Below are 16,377 nucleotides of genomic sequence, written 5' to 3'. Positions count from 1 at the left end.
ACAATACTTCATAATGTGAACTGCAGAGGATTCACCAGAGGGGACCCTCCTGGGCTCCAGGTACCCCATTAACTCAGGCAGAACTAGCAGGCATGTATGAGTTGTAAAGTTGTAAACCATGAGGTACACAGGCAGCTTGTTTGGTATTTTAGTTTGTGCAGGGTTTAATTTTTTTTAAAGACAGTTTTCAGAAATGGGGATTTATTTTCTTCCTCCTCAGTTCACCAAGCTGATACACAATCCATGGTGTGCCCTGTTTGATAGGTGTCAGTCAGCTGGAACTGGATTTCATGTAACAAACCACTAACAATGTGCTTGGAGAGGGAGCATCAGAGCAAAGAGACATTCTTGGACAACTAGCATTTCAAAAGTTTCAGCATCCTTAATCCTCCCTCTCTGTCTCCTGTCTTGCACATTTAGGGTGTGGGTGTTTGCACACCCTGGTCTCCACTTGTCAGCTCATTGCAGTTCTCAGCCTTCCGTCAGTGTCACTGTGCCCTGTTGTCACCTGACAGTTCCTGCAGTCTGCAAAGGGAGTTCAGGGATCTGCTCCATTGTATTCAGCCACAGGGCCTGCAGAGCAGCACAGGACAGGGGCTCTCTCCTCCATCCAGCCCACCTGAACCACAGCCAAGGCACAGCTTGTGCCAGGGACAGGAGGGATCACACTCAGGGGCTCAGCAAACTCAAATATTGTCTTTCCTGCAATTTTTACCATCACAGACTAGATATGGCCTGACACTACAGATGTGTTCCTCATACTGTTAACAGTTATTCCCTATAAACTTTCTCTCCTCCACTGTGTCTCCATTGCTCCTCTGGCATTATCTTTGCAAAGCAGTCAAGAAAAAATCAAGTTTTGTTACTGCACCATGTTTCCAGGTTTCCCTAAGATTTTGGGGGTCAGAGAAGGAAAGGTTTGTTTCTTCCCCCCATGACAGAATAAACCCCTCCAAGCACCACTGCAGTATGGCAGGTAACTGCATTTCAGAAGGAGTAATTCCACCTGGTCGATATTCCCACCAGCCCAGCTGTGGAGAGCTGGTTGTTTCACATCTCTAGATTGCACACTGATATCAACCTAATCAACTCCTGTCTCAATTTTCAAATCTCATTGAAAACCATACCTTGCCTTCCTCAGCAGTACTGCTTCGTTTTCCTCTTCCACTGAGCTATTATTTAATTCACTGGCAGTAGCTGGCACTGAGTGGAACACAGTTCACAGGCTTGACCTGGGATCACAGCCCAGGGCTGAACAGTCCTACAAGCTTGGACAAAGCACTGTGCCCCCGTTTCCTCATCTTTGACATAAGAGTAATGTTTCTGCTGCCAAGGGAGGCTGGAATAATTATGCTTCAGGAATATTCAATGCTAAACACTTCTATCAGTCTATTTATCATGTTTATAGAGTAATGGCTTTCAGGAATAAGAGATTAGAGAATAGACCTGTAGTTACAGAGCTGGGCTGGAGTACAGGAGAGCTGCCTCCTGGCTCTTGGGAAACAGGAGAGACCCTAGGCAAGGTTTGGGCTTAAACCTTTAGGATGGAAAATACAACCTTTTCCTCTATGGAGGCTAAGTAATTCCTATTTATGAGTTTGGAAACACAAGAGTTACTGTCAGTTTTTCAGTGAGTTGTCACTTGTACAGTTCCAGTATGAATTCAGTTTATAAATGAAGGACAAGAAGAAATAACTGCAGTTAGGAGAGGATTTGCAGCACTTGGTCAATATCTGTTCCACGTATTTAATGAAACCTTGCACACCAGAATTAATTCAATGAGGGAAATGTCTCTCCCAGCCAATGTTGGCTTCAGTAGTCATTCATGACATTGAACAAGACAGCTATTACTTGTGTCCCTTTCACTCAAATAAGGAGCACACCATCAGACCCACTACCTCCTGAAAAGCCAGACAAGGCTGCTTACAGTCTGCAAAACCAAGGCACAGGCTTTGAGGGTTTCCCTGTTGGTGTGGTTTCCAGACAAGCCTCTCTGCCACCTTCCAAGAGTTAAACACATGCCACACCTGATCTCCCACGGAAGTTCTGAAGGAGAAGCCCAGGAGATTGGATTAATGCCAAGAGGTGTGAGCAGACAGAGCCCATCCTGCTGCTGCCACTGCCCAGCCCACCTGCTGCCCACCAGCTGCTCCAGCTGCCATCAAACTCCACTGCAAACGCTCCTGCTCTGCTTCTTTCCGTGTTTCCTGAGGAAACCCTCGGTTCATCTGCTGCTCTTCCAGCAATTAATGGGCTCCATGAAGCATCTGGTGAGCAGGGGCTCTGCAGGGCCCCTCATTTGCAGAGCTCCCCCCCTGTGGCACTCGTGTGCTCTGGCCTGATGGGCAGTGCCTGACCAAGGTGGGCAACCAAACGCTGGGGAGTGCACTGACACAGGCCAGCTGGACACTCGCCCTTATCAATTCCATAGGTCTGATAAAATACACACATGAATTCATTAACATCAGGGAAGTTACTGCCAGAACTGGCCTCTCTGCAGAGCAGTGTCTGGGCCTGCACAGGATATGCTTTGTTGGCAATTATGCAACTTCCTCTGTAAACTTCCTTTAGCCCTTTTCATTCATCTAGACAAATATTTTAGAGGTAGATTACAGAAAGCTTTTTCTTTTTTCCCAAAAGGTTAAGAAAAACTGCAGTGGCAAAGATGCTCATTTGAGGATACCAGCTAGATGTTGGAAAGGAAAACTGGATAGCACAAAATGTGCCTTGTTGGACAAGGAGGATGGGATTGAGCCATCTTTCTTCTCCCAGAAAGAAAAACCGAGTCACAGAGCTCAGATTTTTTAGTCTTAAAAGCTAATGACAGAGTGGGAATCAAACTTCTACTGGTTTTATCCCTTTGAAAGTCAGAAACAGAGGTAAATCCTTCCCTGCAGTATGCTGCTCTCAAAAGCAAGAAAGAGACCCCTCAGTGCTGCTGGTCAAGTAGGAGAGAAAGCAACAGCCTCAGGTACACCTGCACAGTCCTGATCTTTGCAATTCATTCCACCTGCACAGAGTCTTGTTCATGAGTATTAAAAATAAATTTCTTTGCTAACATGCTTTATTGACTTTGCTAGTCCTGCATGGCTCTATACAGAATTTCTTGCTGGAATATCTGGTTTTGATTAAGAAATGAGGAATTTGCAGAGCTGCACGATGTTGCTGCTCATCACATGAGAGTGAGGTGCATTTCCCCTTCCCCTTCAGTAACCACAGAACCACCTTCACTCTGCCCTAGGGCTCTCAATAGCCTAAAGCCCCCAAGAATGCTGGTTAGGGACTCAGCAGTGGCTGCAGGAGTGAGAAAGGGCCCCTGCTTATTTCAGGCTGGTGAGCAGCACATTAGGAACCAGCAAGTGAAAACACAAGGACCATTACAATCACTGACACCTAAAGGCACTGCCTTCCAGTTTTCTGAGATTTAATGTTGCAGTCTCCTCCCAGAGCAGACCAGCTTGATGTGTGCTTTTCCAACCCTACTGTTGATCTTATTTAAACTGAGATACAATCCTAGCACAGACAGAACAGCACTAAGGTCAGGAATATCCCTTGGGGCAGGTCCTGTGCCACATCCTCCTGGTGCTTTCCTTGTCTGCTGGTGGCCAGTGACACTTACAGCATTATGCTGGCACATGTAGGTAGGGCAGCTTTTGTTCATTTTCCCTTTGCACTATTTCTAGCATCCCTATTTTCTCCAGAATGCTTAAATACCAAAGCAAGTGCAGATCCACAGCACTGGCAAAAGGCTGCAAAGGATGAGTTGGTTTCTTGGCTTATGGAGCAGATAATGTCAGAGAAGTGACTTAATTGGAATACAAAACTAGTTTTGTGAGGAAAAGAAGAAAGTACCAGGTATAAAGAACTGTTTAATCTTTCTGAAAAAGCTGGAAGAAACAGCCATGTAGAAGGCAGCTGTATCCCAGTGAGCAGCAAGGGGAACAAGGAGCCTCTGGTTCAAGGAGAGAAGGAGGAGTCACTGAGTAAAAATTGGCTGCCCTTTCCCCCTCCCTTCCTGCTGGGAAGGGGAGTGATCAGAAAGATCCCACAGAAATCATTGCTGGTGGTCTCTTTGATCTCACAGATCTGCCAGGTCTAACACAGAAGGTAGGAATGGTCCTGAGATCCAGGAAGGCTGGGTCCATTCTGCTTTGACCCCAAACCCTCTGGGACACTGGGGAAACTCTGGGACACTCTTTGCCACAGCTCTGCAGTTGTGTGGGTGCTCCCTGGGGCCCGGCAGCGCCTGTCCTCAGCCCCCTGTGCCCCTCCGTGCAGAGCCCCCTGGGCAGGGCTGTCCCTGGAATCCACCTCTAGGTGCTGCTGTACTACCAGCTATGGATTTCCCGGCAGGAAAAACGGGACAGGGATGGCAGCAACTTCTTCATGATGCAGGAGGAAACTGCAGCAGTTCTGGATCACCAAAATGTGCATTCTTTTAAAGCGTGGTGTTAATTCTTGCATAAACAGCACACCGGGCACAGATATCCCTCCACATCTCCTGCAGGGACAAGCCTGAGCATCACCTTCTGCTTCATGTTTTGGCTGAAGGAGATCTGTGGTTTAGCTTTTCGCACAAAGGAAAAAGAAGAGGTTAAACTGAACTAGTGGCATTGTCAGGATAGGAGTTAACCCTGCCAGGTCAAGGGCGAGGACACAAGTGATTTGTCACAGACAGCAGTAATGCACTGGGGCTGACTCTGGAGAGTGAGGTTTAAGGCTTCAGGCACTAGCAAATTAGCATTTTGCCTAATTAGATATTGATCACTAGCACAAAGCATGTCATGACCACTTTAAGCTTGCCACAGTGTGATGGAAAATTAGAACATGTACCAGAAAACACATTAATCCCTTCTCCTCCCGGAACTTTACTCAGACATTTAGCCAACCTGCAAGTCCTACCCTGCTGTTTCCTAAATGAGTGACAAATATTCCCTTGTTTCCCAAGGGCAGCCTCAGTTTTCCTCTTTACTGCCATACAATGATTTTCACCTTGCATTAAGATAAAGTGTTGCTGCTCCTTTCCTGATGCCCCAAGGGACACAAATTTAAGGTGCTCCATACCCAGCTGATCCCATGCCAGCTGTGACAATCAATGAAGAGGATTTTGTCTCCCCACCATCCATATATTCTGTATTAACTGTTTTCCTGTGTGAGTCCCATGCTGGGCAGGACTTAGCATGAGTTCCTTGTGTCCAGATGAGCCCTCAACACCATCACACAAATATGTGCTGGCATTGTAACAGTGGGTGGCAGACCTCCCTGTCCCTGGGTAATGAGAACTATCAAAGTTCACATTGCATCCCTGATAGCACATGTAGACTTACATAAGGGGTTTATTCCCATATGTACTGCAGAGAAAGAAGCAAGAAGCCTGTGTCTCTGATAAGTTTACCTTGGTTCAGCTGCTCTGCAGGACCTTTCTGAAAGTGCCCACAGGACACTGTGTTTCCTTTGAAACATTAATCTCAGCTTAGGGCAGGGATGGTGTGTGATCAGGCACAAACCTTGGAGAACAGCTCTTTAATTTTTCTATCTGGGCACTCTCCTTTCAACAAGTGCTTTTAATGCCTCTACGTGATCTCTGGTGGTCTTTGCACGCTGAAATGTGAGAGTTGTGTGATGCTGCTCACAGGATGGGAAGGTCTCAGGCACACCATGAGAATTAGCTGGGTGGCAGAGAGCTGTGCTAGGGTGCAGTGATGGGAGCAACCAGAAGGTGCTCTTCTGGAGCATAGTCCAACACAGGTGATCCTGAGACACAGCAGGCAAAACCCCAGGGCAGGAAAAGCCTTGTTAACGTTGGGATGTTTATAGCTCTTGCCACTGCAGCATATAGAAAATAGTGCCTGGCAGGAACTCCAGCTCCAGCTGCAGCAGTGTCCAGGCAATCCAGCAGGAACTGGCCAGATGCACACAACAGCTCTGCATGGAGAGGAACCTGCTAAAGAATGGCCCCTACCCACTGCTCTGCCATGTCAAACCATGTCCTCAATGAGAAATGGTGCTGGAGAAACAGCAGGGAGCAAGAAGTACCTTACAGCCCTTATACCACAGGCTGGGCCATCTCCCTGACAAAGCTCTAGAGAGCTTCCCTGCCCCTGCTGGAGAGCCAAGGTCTCTATTTCTCCTTTCCCTGTAAGGAATGACAAGCTTTGCTCCGAGTCACTCACGGGGTTGTGATGGAAGCTGAGCACTGGGTGGGGGTCCCTGAGCTCTCTCCTGGTGCCTCTCTGGATGTTTGGGAGCTGGCACTGCTGCTCCCAGCCCCTGCTGGCTCCCAGGACTGCCATGGCCGGCTGAGCCTTCAGTGCAGAGCAGCTCCCCCACAAAAGTGCATTTTGCAGCACTTTCCCTGCAATCCAGAGCCCTGCTGTCACCCTGCCTTTGGCAGCCCCCTCATTGCTGTGCAGTTCCACACAGCCTGCAGGCAAAACTGTCAAAGCAAAGTGCAGCTTCCTGGTGCTAAGCAGGGAAAAGGCACCTGGGAATCCAGACCTGATGCCAAAGGTCTTAATGCCTGCAGAGACATTAATGCCCCCCACAATATTCTGCTGTCCCAAGATGGGCATTGCTGCCCTGGCTGACCCAGCTGCATGAAGCCATTCCTGATGAAGAGACAGGCTCTCCAAATATTATGTTGTACAGAATCAATCTTGACTTCTCACCTATCAGCCAAATCCTCACACCTCCCCCTGTGTGAACAGACATACCCCAGCTTCTTTGCATTCAGAACTGGAATGTTATTTCTAATTTTTATGGTATTTGTTGGTGCTGCTGCAGGTGTTTGGGGGTTGAGTGAAGAGGAGAGAAGGCAATTTATGCTTTTCAATACTGGAGTAGGATGTGTCTGTGGGCATGTTCTGCATATAAGCAGCGTTACTGATATCTGAGAGGTCTTTCTCTGGAAAAGAATGGGTACCAAACCCTGTATTCTTAAACACTACAGGCATCATCTCTTGCCCTGTCTTGCAGTACCTCCTGTAATTAGCTTTTACATTAGAACTCAGAGTCCATTTTCTGTGTCAGACAATGCCTCAGCAAATTTTGGCTAAAGATTGAGGATTGGTATCTGTGGGAATTGAGCCAGAATTTATAACAGAAACACAGGTTCTATTTTTCACTGAATTATATCTTAGCAAATGTCAGCAGGTGTGATAATTACTTGCTGGATGAAATATACTTTTTTAATCACGTCATTTGTTCCAAAACACTGTTTCTGGTATTTTCTCCAAGGGTTGTTTATTAATGACACCTCACAAGCTGAGAAACTGGGACTTTTCCCTTCCAGCCTTTAGGGGAATGAAGGGCTGTGTTTGGGGTTACTAACTGAGACTCACTGCAAGCTTCCCTAAAATACAGATACAATAATCTGCTTTTATTGCAGCAGATGCTCTTACAAGACCTCCTGTGACTCTGTGTTACTTGTGGCCAATGATTGCCATGAGCTACACGGTGCAATCAGAGGAAGGGCTGTTGGACAAGCCCAGGCTGCTGAACAAACCCAGGCTGTCCTCCTCGAGTGCTGGTGGCATCCCACCACCTCACACTGATGACCTGCTGGGGATCCAGCAAGGCAGAACCTGTCATAGCCAAGTGCAGCTTCCCTGGAGCTGGAAAACATTTTCAGGCAGAGGAACAATCACTGCTAAAAGTGGATTCAGGTCAGCTTTTTCACTGCTTTCTCTCAGGCAGGACATTCAGTGATTTGTCCTAGGCTGGGAGCACACTTTCTCTGCCCAGGGTGGACAGGCAGTTTCCTTTATCAGGAGTCCCCTCATGTCACACATGTCACAGCTGTCCTTCTGGCCCCTCTGTGTTCTGCATTCTCATATTGACTTTACTTTTTATTGAGTTGATCCTTAAAATCCTTCTCAGCATAACAATCTAACAGTTGCCACCATGACAGGGTGACATTTGAGTCCATCTCAGTCAGAGGCAGCTGAACCCTGCTTTAATTTCCTCCCACCCCACTCTCTCCTCTTTTCCCCTCTCTACCACTGAGTGTAAGCTCACACAACAGAGGTTCAGTTCAGAAGAACTAAGGGTAAAAAAATCAAATACACATCAGTCATTTCTACTGTAGGTGAGGCATATATTTATATGACAAATCACTCATTTTCTGAGAACAGAGACTATATTCAAACCTTTCCTGTGGACATGAAAGAGGCTGGGGTATCCACCATAGATATTTCAGGCTCTCAGAGGCTGTAAGGGTCTGGCATTAACTGTGCTGTTGGCCCAGTCTGTGAACACTGATGTAAAACAGATGCTGTGCCACCTCTCAGTCACAGATATTTTCTGTCAAATGCCTGAGATCCAAACATATGTAATATGGGGTCTGGTTATGCTTCAGCATGTTTTATAACAAATTATTTCTTAGAAATAAAGCACTTAACAAAGGGGAATTATAATGAAACAAGACAACAGTGATAATACCATTGTATGTATCTGGAGTAATGATGGGGCTAGATCAGATAATGAAGGTGTAAAATGGATAAACATTGGCATCTCTAATAGCTATAATAAATTCCAGGACATTGGAAAACTGCATGATATCAACAAATAAACAGTTCATAACACTAACAATAACAACCTCACAGAAAAAATTATATTTAGAATGCTAGTCATTGAAGGAAAGTGTTCCAAAATGCAGAAACCACTACAGGACCACATAAAATGGATATTTGCATCATGAAAAATAATCAGAGCAATTCTCTTGCTATTCCCCAGCTTCTTGGCTTACTCTGGTACCTCACAAAGCACCTTTTGCTCTTTTGGTTTCATCCTCACACGTGCAATGGGGGTGACAACTGCTAAAGATAAGAGTGACATTAATTCCCATGGCTTTGGCATTAGCAAATTCTCTGCAGATCCCTCTGCCTGACAGGCAGGAAACTTTGTTATAACAAAATGTGTTATGCCACTTAAAGGTCCATGTTTATAATGATGGGGGAAAGGAGAGGATCTTGTGTGGGAGCATCACAGGGGAGGATGTGGAGACAGGGAATGGGGATGGCATTGCTGCTGCTTTGCCCACTTGGTTCTCTCTCAGCCCACAAGGGATGGAAGCAGCAGAGGGGACAGAACAGCAAATGCAGCATGGCCTGGCAGCCTTGCAGGGCTCTGGGAGCTGCAGCCACCTCTGAGCACACTCCCAGCCCCCTGGCTCACAGAGGAAGGGGATGGATCTATCTTAACCATCCAATCCTCACCTCAGAGTTTGCTGTTGGGCCAAAATTAAACCAACAAATCTGCTGAGGTCCAACAGCCCCAGATTTAGCAATGCATTGTAATAAGCTGTGCCAGCTCTGCAGAGTCCCTCTGGATGTCACCGGGGACAAAGAGCAAAGGAGTGAAACCAGATATCAGTCAGCATTAGCAGACTAATAGCAGTGTCTCACAGGAGGCAGGGCTGGGACTTATCCCTCTCCTTCAGAGCTTCCCCATCATTTTGCAGCAAGGGAACTGAGGCACAGCAGTGCTGTTGGTGAAAGAGATTCCTCTGGCCATAAGCTCATCCTCCAGGAGCAGCTGCCCTGCCAGAGGGCAGCCCAGCTTAACACCCTGAAACCAGAGCCAGCCCCAGGCAGGATTCATCACCCCTCTCCTGAAAGAGCAGTCAGAGCACACCCTGCTGCACCTTGGGCTCAGCTTCACAGCAGATGCGGTGCCTTTGCAAGTGACAGCCATTCCTGTCATATCCTGAAATTAATTTCTCAGACAAAAATCTGCTTTATTGGGAATGAAAATGAGCAGCAGACCCATCAACACAAGCACAAGTGTGTGGCCAGCAGGACAGCAACAACATTTGTGATTTAGCAGCCTTTCCCACTGTTCCCTTCCTCCACACATGATAATTTAGTTATGGTGCCATTTTTCCAAGACAACTAAGTGCACATATTTTTCTCTTTTTAGTTGACTGCTGCAGAGTGGCTACACTTGAGAAAATTAGTTTTTATCATTTTAATAATCTAATTTTCATAGACCTTTTAACGCAAAAACAAAAACTACTTAATGCACAGCAAGATAATTAATATTGAAAATAGACTCTGCAGGGGAACTGTAGTACCTGCTGCCTTGCATTAGGCTCCCAGAATAATGAATTAGCCAGGAACTTTAAGTAAGTTTGTAGGAACAACATAAACAGAACCAACACAAACACCACTTCCAGCTGATTTAGACAGATCACATCAAGAAGCTGCTTAATATGTTGATAGCCTGACTTTGAGAATAACTTCACCAGTGTCCCTGCTGGAAATGTAGTGACTCTTAAAAAACAAAATCATTCATATTCAGAATTCCCACTCTAGAGGTGACAGTAAAAAATGTAATTACTTACATGGCCTGAAGAAGAGAATTTGCCTTTTCCCTTACCTCACCAAGCCATGATGGAGTGAGGGGAGGGTTTGCAGCTGGAACACAGAGTGGGGCAGACTGTCCTAGCTGTGCTCCCCATACCCAGCACCCAACAATGTCCAGTTTGGACCAGGGGCCCAGGACGAGCCTCTCTGCTGCCCTAAAGGAGTGGTAAAGGGGGATATTCCCTTTCCTGGCAAACAGTAAGTTTGTTTGGGTTTGGGTCTTTTTTTGTTGTGTTTTATTTTCATAGAGTGTGGGGAGAGATAGAAAGTAATCCTTTCTGCTGAACTCATCTACCCCTAAGCAGTGTCACATAATTCATTAATGCTGAGAACCAGGCACTGCCAGCAGACACTGAAAGACCCTTAAATGCCAAAAATAATGTGTGCACTTATAGAGCACTTAACACCTTCAAAATACTATACAAATATCAAGTAATTACTTAAGGAAATAATTATTTAAGTAACTAATTACTGACAGCAAGAGGTTTGCTGGTTTTTATGAGCATCAGGTGTATGCCAGGGATTCTTTGAAGGACCCTGATGAATTTGCTGGGTCTGCAGCTTGTTCTAGGGGGGTTAATGGCTGATATTTGTCTGTCCCATGGGAGGATGCTCAGCTTAGGAGGACCCAGTGGCACTGGTCCCTGTCCTGACCCAGGCCCTGCACCCATAATTCACAAGGGATCATTTCCAGAACCAAACCCTCCAATGTCTCTGGCAGGGAGGATGCACAATCTGCATGATTAATAAGTGTGCAAGAAAAGATTTTTATCTGCCACAGTTACAGTCACTTCACGAGGGACTGCTCAAAGATGTGAGGTTAAAACCCTGTGCTGGAATAGGAAATGGTGGGAGGGGAATCCAACAAGAATGCAGATTCATTTAAAGCTCATCAGGGAATGATAAGGATAGGAAAAAAAATCAGAGTGAATGAATGCTGTCAAAGGGTTTAAAGGGAATATGAAAGATCCTTATTATATGAGTATCGGGGGAAGACAAGCACAAATCCTGGACAGATGATGTGTCCATTAATTAGTAAACTGAAAATAATGATGGCTAGATCCTATCTTTAATGAGACAGATAAAAGAAATGTGAACAATTCAGAAATGAGGAAAAGCCAATAAAACACCTTTTCTTGGTAGCATATGAGAAAATACTTCCAGGAAAATGAGCTGATATCTAAATCAGCTGAAACAGATCAGCCTATGTTATTGGGGGAAGTGATGAAAATGCCATGCTGCATGTGATTATTCCTCCTAATTAACCACCAGAAGACTAGGAATTAGACTAATGAAAAGGCTATATAGACACTTAAAATGAGAAATAAATTATCCCAAACACTATTTTCTGAATATCCACCTAACACCCTTTCTAAACTAATCATCATTGCTCTGGAAGGTGCTGAGGGTGAGGAGTACAAAGGCAGGTGGCACAATTGGGGCCATCAAATGCTCCTTGCAGGGGTCCCTGGGGGACTCCTGGCAATGGCCACTGCTGCCAGCAGCTCACTAGGACAGGGAATAGGAGAAGGAACAGGACAGGGAACAGGACAGGGAACAGAATAGGGAACAGGACAGGGAGCAGGACAGGGAACAGGACAGGGAGCAGGACAGGGAGCAGGACAGGGAGCAGGACAGGGAACAGGACAGGGAACAGGACAGGGAATAGGAGATGGAACAGGACAGGGAGCAGGACAGGGAACAGGACAGGGAACAGGACAGGGAGTAGGAGATGGAACAGGATAGGGAACAGGATAGGGAATAGGAGATGGAACAGGACAGGGAACAGGACAGGGAACAGGATAGGGAACAGGACAGGGAGTAGGAGAAGGAACAGGACAGGGAACAGGACAGGGAGTAGAAGGAACAGGACAGGGAACAGGACAGGGAGCAGGAGATGGAACAGGACAGGGAGCAGGACAGGGAACAGGACAGGGAACGGGACAGGGAGTAGGAGAAGGAACAGGACAGGGAACAGGACAGGGAGTAGGAGAAGGAACAGGACAGGGAACAGGACAGGGAGCAGGAGATGGAACAGGACAGGGAGCAGGACAGGGAGCAGGATAGGGAACAGGACAGGGAGCAGGACAGGGAGCAGGACAGGGAATAGGACAGGGAACGGGATAGGGAACAGGACAGGGAGCAGGACAGGGAGAAGGACAGGAGAAGGACAGGGAGCAGGACAGGGAACAGGATGCTCTGCAGGTGCTGCTGAGGCAGAAATGCCAGCACACAGCTCTCTCTGGGGTCTCTTGGGTGGCCCCACCACAACAAAAGGGTTTTTGCTTCCAGCAGCTGGAGGGACCAGAAGCTGCAGCCCTCCAGGAGGGAAGTTGCACCCCAGGTTGCTGTACAGGATCCCAACATTTTGGGACAGAAATCACAAGTCAGTGTTTCCACCTGGGCTTGCATTGGTACAATAATGACAGAGCTGCCAGTTCGCTGTGCCCACAGTGCAGAATGAGCATAACAGTGCCCCCCAAACACCCATTCTTAGAGGGGTTGACACATCCAGCTGCCTCAGACACAACTCTGGTCATGGGGGTTTGGCACCTGAGAGCTGGGCCCAGCAGCACAGAGCCTCCAGCAGTGCCACTCCAGCAAGAATAAATCTCAGCAGACAAACTTGATTGCTTTCCTGATAGAAACAGAAAATTAACAGATGAAGGGAATGCTGGAGCTGTAATGTATTTGCATCTGAGCAGTGCATTTGATACTGTGCCTCATGAAATCTTTCTAGAAAAATTGATTTAAATCAGCTTGAAGATCAACACTGTCTTAATTGAAAACAGGCTGGAAAGCCATAAAGAGAGGATGACAGGGAGAGGCAAAGCATGGAGCTGAAGATGAGGAGACTGTAGAAGAACCACAAAGCTTACTCTTAATTTATATTTAATATCTTCACTGTTCATCTAGAAATGGTGAAGGAAACAACATTTTAATAAGATATGCAGATGAGATGAAACTAGGAGGAATTAAATCCTCCACAAAAGATGCAAACAAATCCAGAGAGAGAAGCAGCTGGGTCAGGACAGTATAAAATGCATTCAGGATTAGTTACAGAACAGGAGACTGTGACCAGTTTTCCCATTTACTGGAACAAACAGATCATTAGTTTTCATTGGTAGGAAGAAAGGAGGTTTGGGTTCATAATTTTGCATGTCTGCTTCTGTGGATGTGAGTCTTATGAGCCTGAAAGCTTATGAAAACCCATTTCCACCCCAGCATGTTGTACAATTTGGATATTTTCTAAGTTAGTGACATAAGGCAGGATTTGACTTCCTCATGGGTGACATTTTCAGACTGCAGTCTTCAGGACAGATATGCATACTCAATAACACTTGCCAAAAAAAAAAAAAAAAAAAAAAAAAAAAAAAAAAAAAGTAGAATTTGCTTGCTAAACATCTGAAACAGAACAGTAGGTGAATTCCATCTACTCTCTTCAAACTTGTGGACACAAGTTAGAACCAGGCTGGAAATGAGCTATGGCAGCAGGAGGGCAGTGCAGTTTGGGGCAGGACAGGTTCAGATCACCTTTGTGCTCCTCTGCTCTTTCTACACCTGGAACATCGTGTTCAGTTCTGGGAAGCTCATTAGCAAGGAGATATTGAAAAATTGTAGTGAGTTCAGAGAAGAGTAACAAAAATTATCAAGGGGATAGAGAGATTCATTTATAAAGGAAGATTAAAGGAACTAAATCAGTACTGGAAGAACTGAATCTGTAATACACTCAAAGAAAAATGGCTACAGAGATATGTTACAATCCAGTGCTGAAAGGTACAAATGCCAAAGACAGGGAAAATTAAGTGGTGGGGGGTAAAAGGAAGTATGATAATTAGAAATGAGAAAGGGAGACAAATTAAATATCCAGAAAGAATTCCTGACGAGGGAACTCTCATGTGCTGCAACAGTGGAAGTTAAAGTGAAGAAAAAGCCAGAAGATGTGCAATGGAGGGTGATCACCCAGCCCCCAGAGAGCCAGGAGATCACTGTGCTGCTCTCCCTGGGATGGGCACAAATCCCCCTCTGGGGGTGACATGAGAGCAATGAGTGTATGAATATGTATGAGACTATTGTTCACTGTGAGCTGAGGTGACAGTACCATTTCCTTCATATATTTCTAATTTCCTCCAGTGAGCATTTGCTCAGAATGGAGAATTTGGATTCTGGTCTCTGGGCAATTTTCTCCTTGATTATCTGAGAGATTTAATGCTTGGTGGTACCACGGGACCAGACACACCCAGAGGTTTTCTTCTCTGGGTAAAATTTCCAGTTTAATCTCCCACACCTACAGTCACTTGTCATCACTCCACAGCAGTGCACCTTTATGCTCTGTGCCAACAGCAGATACCCTTCATGCCCTGTCCATGCCATACAGACCCTTCTGCAGGATTTCAGCCTCCCCAGGACTGTGTGGCTGATGCAGCACAGCAGCTTGGCTTTCTCACCTATTTTGTTTTCCTTCATATGTGGTATTGCTTTCACCTCTCAAATATTGATTGAGTCAAGCCAAAGCCTTGTACTAATCAGTGCAGCACAGTTTGCATTGTTGTACACGTGAGCCCTGTGTAGCTGGCTGTGTAAAGCAGCACGTGAGCTATCTGTTTCCAGAGTGAGACAAGGGCTGCATGTTTTAGCTGAGATCAGCTCTTATGTGCTCTGTATCACCTACACTCTCTTCAGGAGTAATTTTATGCACATTAGAAAATGTACTTTGGCCCTCCCCCACTCCTAATGATAGTTAATTAAACCAACTCATGTGAAGTAAACCACCTTCCATGAATGATTGAGCAAAGAGAAAGGTTGGATGGCTGCCTATCAACCTTGGATATAAGCTGATAGATCAGAGGGAAAAAAAGTGGAAATTAATTAAATTAAGGCATCTTTGGGAGTATTGTTTGCCCCCACTCAAAAAGTAGTCATCTAAAAGGAGACCCTCTTTTAAAACAGAGAGCTGAATTCTTCTGTCTCTTGCACCAGGTGAAACTCCTAAAATGAGCAAAGCTTGTGGGGAGCTTATCTGGAGAGGAAGCACAGACCTGCTCTGGGAACAGGGGCAGCCAGTGGGGTGAGCTGTGCCTGCCTGGCTCCCAGCAGCTGTCAAGTGTGAATTCCTAATCTTTGCAAAGAGCCAGAGATGGAGTCAAATGACTTTGTATTGCTGTCATTTGTATTCTGCCTCCGGATGCTTTCATTCCTCTTGCTTTGAGTAATATTTTTTCAACCTTGTCTTCCCATTAAAATTTCCTCTTCATTAGAGAGCATTTCAATATAATTTCCTCCTGAACCAAGCTCAGGGTACAGCCCAACTAATAAGAATTGCATGATCTGCATTATTATGCACACATAATCCATTATAATTGAATCTTATTCCACTTTAATTGCACGTGTTTACAAACACTGCAACAGATTATGTATTTTAGTTGATTGTGCCATTAATGATTGAAAATTCAATGCTATTTTGTGTTAAACCCATTTTTGGCTTGCATAACTAGTGAAACAATATCAAAGTTCTGGAGAGTCACAAGATACATTTCTAACTTTCTCTGTTTTATTTTTAAGTGTTGAGAAGAGTTCTCCCCAAACTGAAGCCATGCATCTTTAAAATTGCAACGCTTTGTATCATCCAAATGATGTTCAGTCTTCCAGAGTTTGGCAGGATTTTAGTTAAACACTTGCTCTTGGTTGAATTTGGAAGTTAAAGGTACTTCAGTGACACAGACTTTGTTGTTTGCTGTGATTTACAGCAGCCCCACCACCCACAAGCCGAGTGCATCTGTATTTCCAGAGGAGAGCTTTGCACCCAGAGCTCACCCACATCTGAGCAGGCTGAAATTTCTGAGCATTCCTGAGCAGGCCCCCACTGCCTGAATGGGACTTTTGCTTTTGGGCAGTGAGATAAGGTCAGCAGATGCAGAATTATTTAGGAAATGGACCTCCTGAGACTTCAGATACTGAAGAGAATTGGAAAATTTGGCAGCACACTGTGCTGTTTTGGTGCAAGGTCAGTTAG

The sequence above is a fragment of the Agelaius phoeniceus genome, chromosome 10, assembly GCF_051311805.1.
Source record: "Agelaius phoeniceus isolate bAgePho1 chromosome 10, bAgePho1.hap1, whole genome shotgun sequence".
Lineage (NCBI taxonomy): Eukaryota > Metazoa > Chordata > Aves > Passeriformes > Icteridae > Agelaius > Agelaius phoeniceus.
This window is presented reverse-complemented; position numbering follows the sequence as displayed.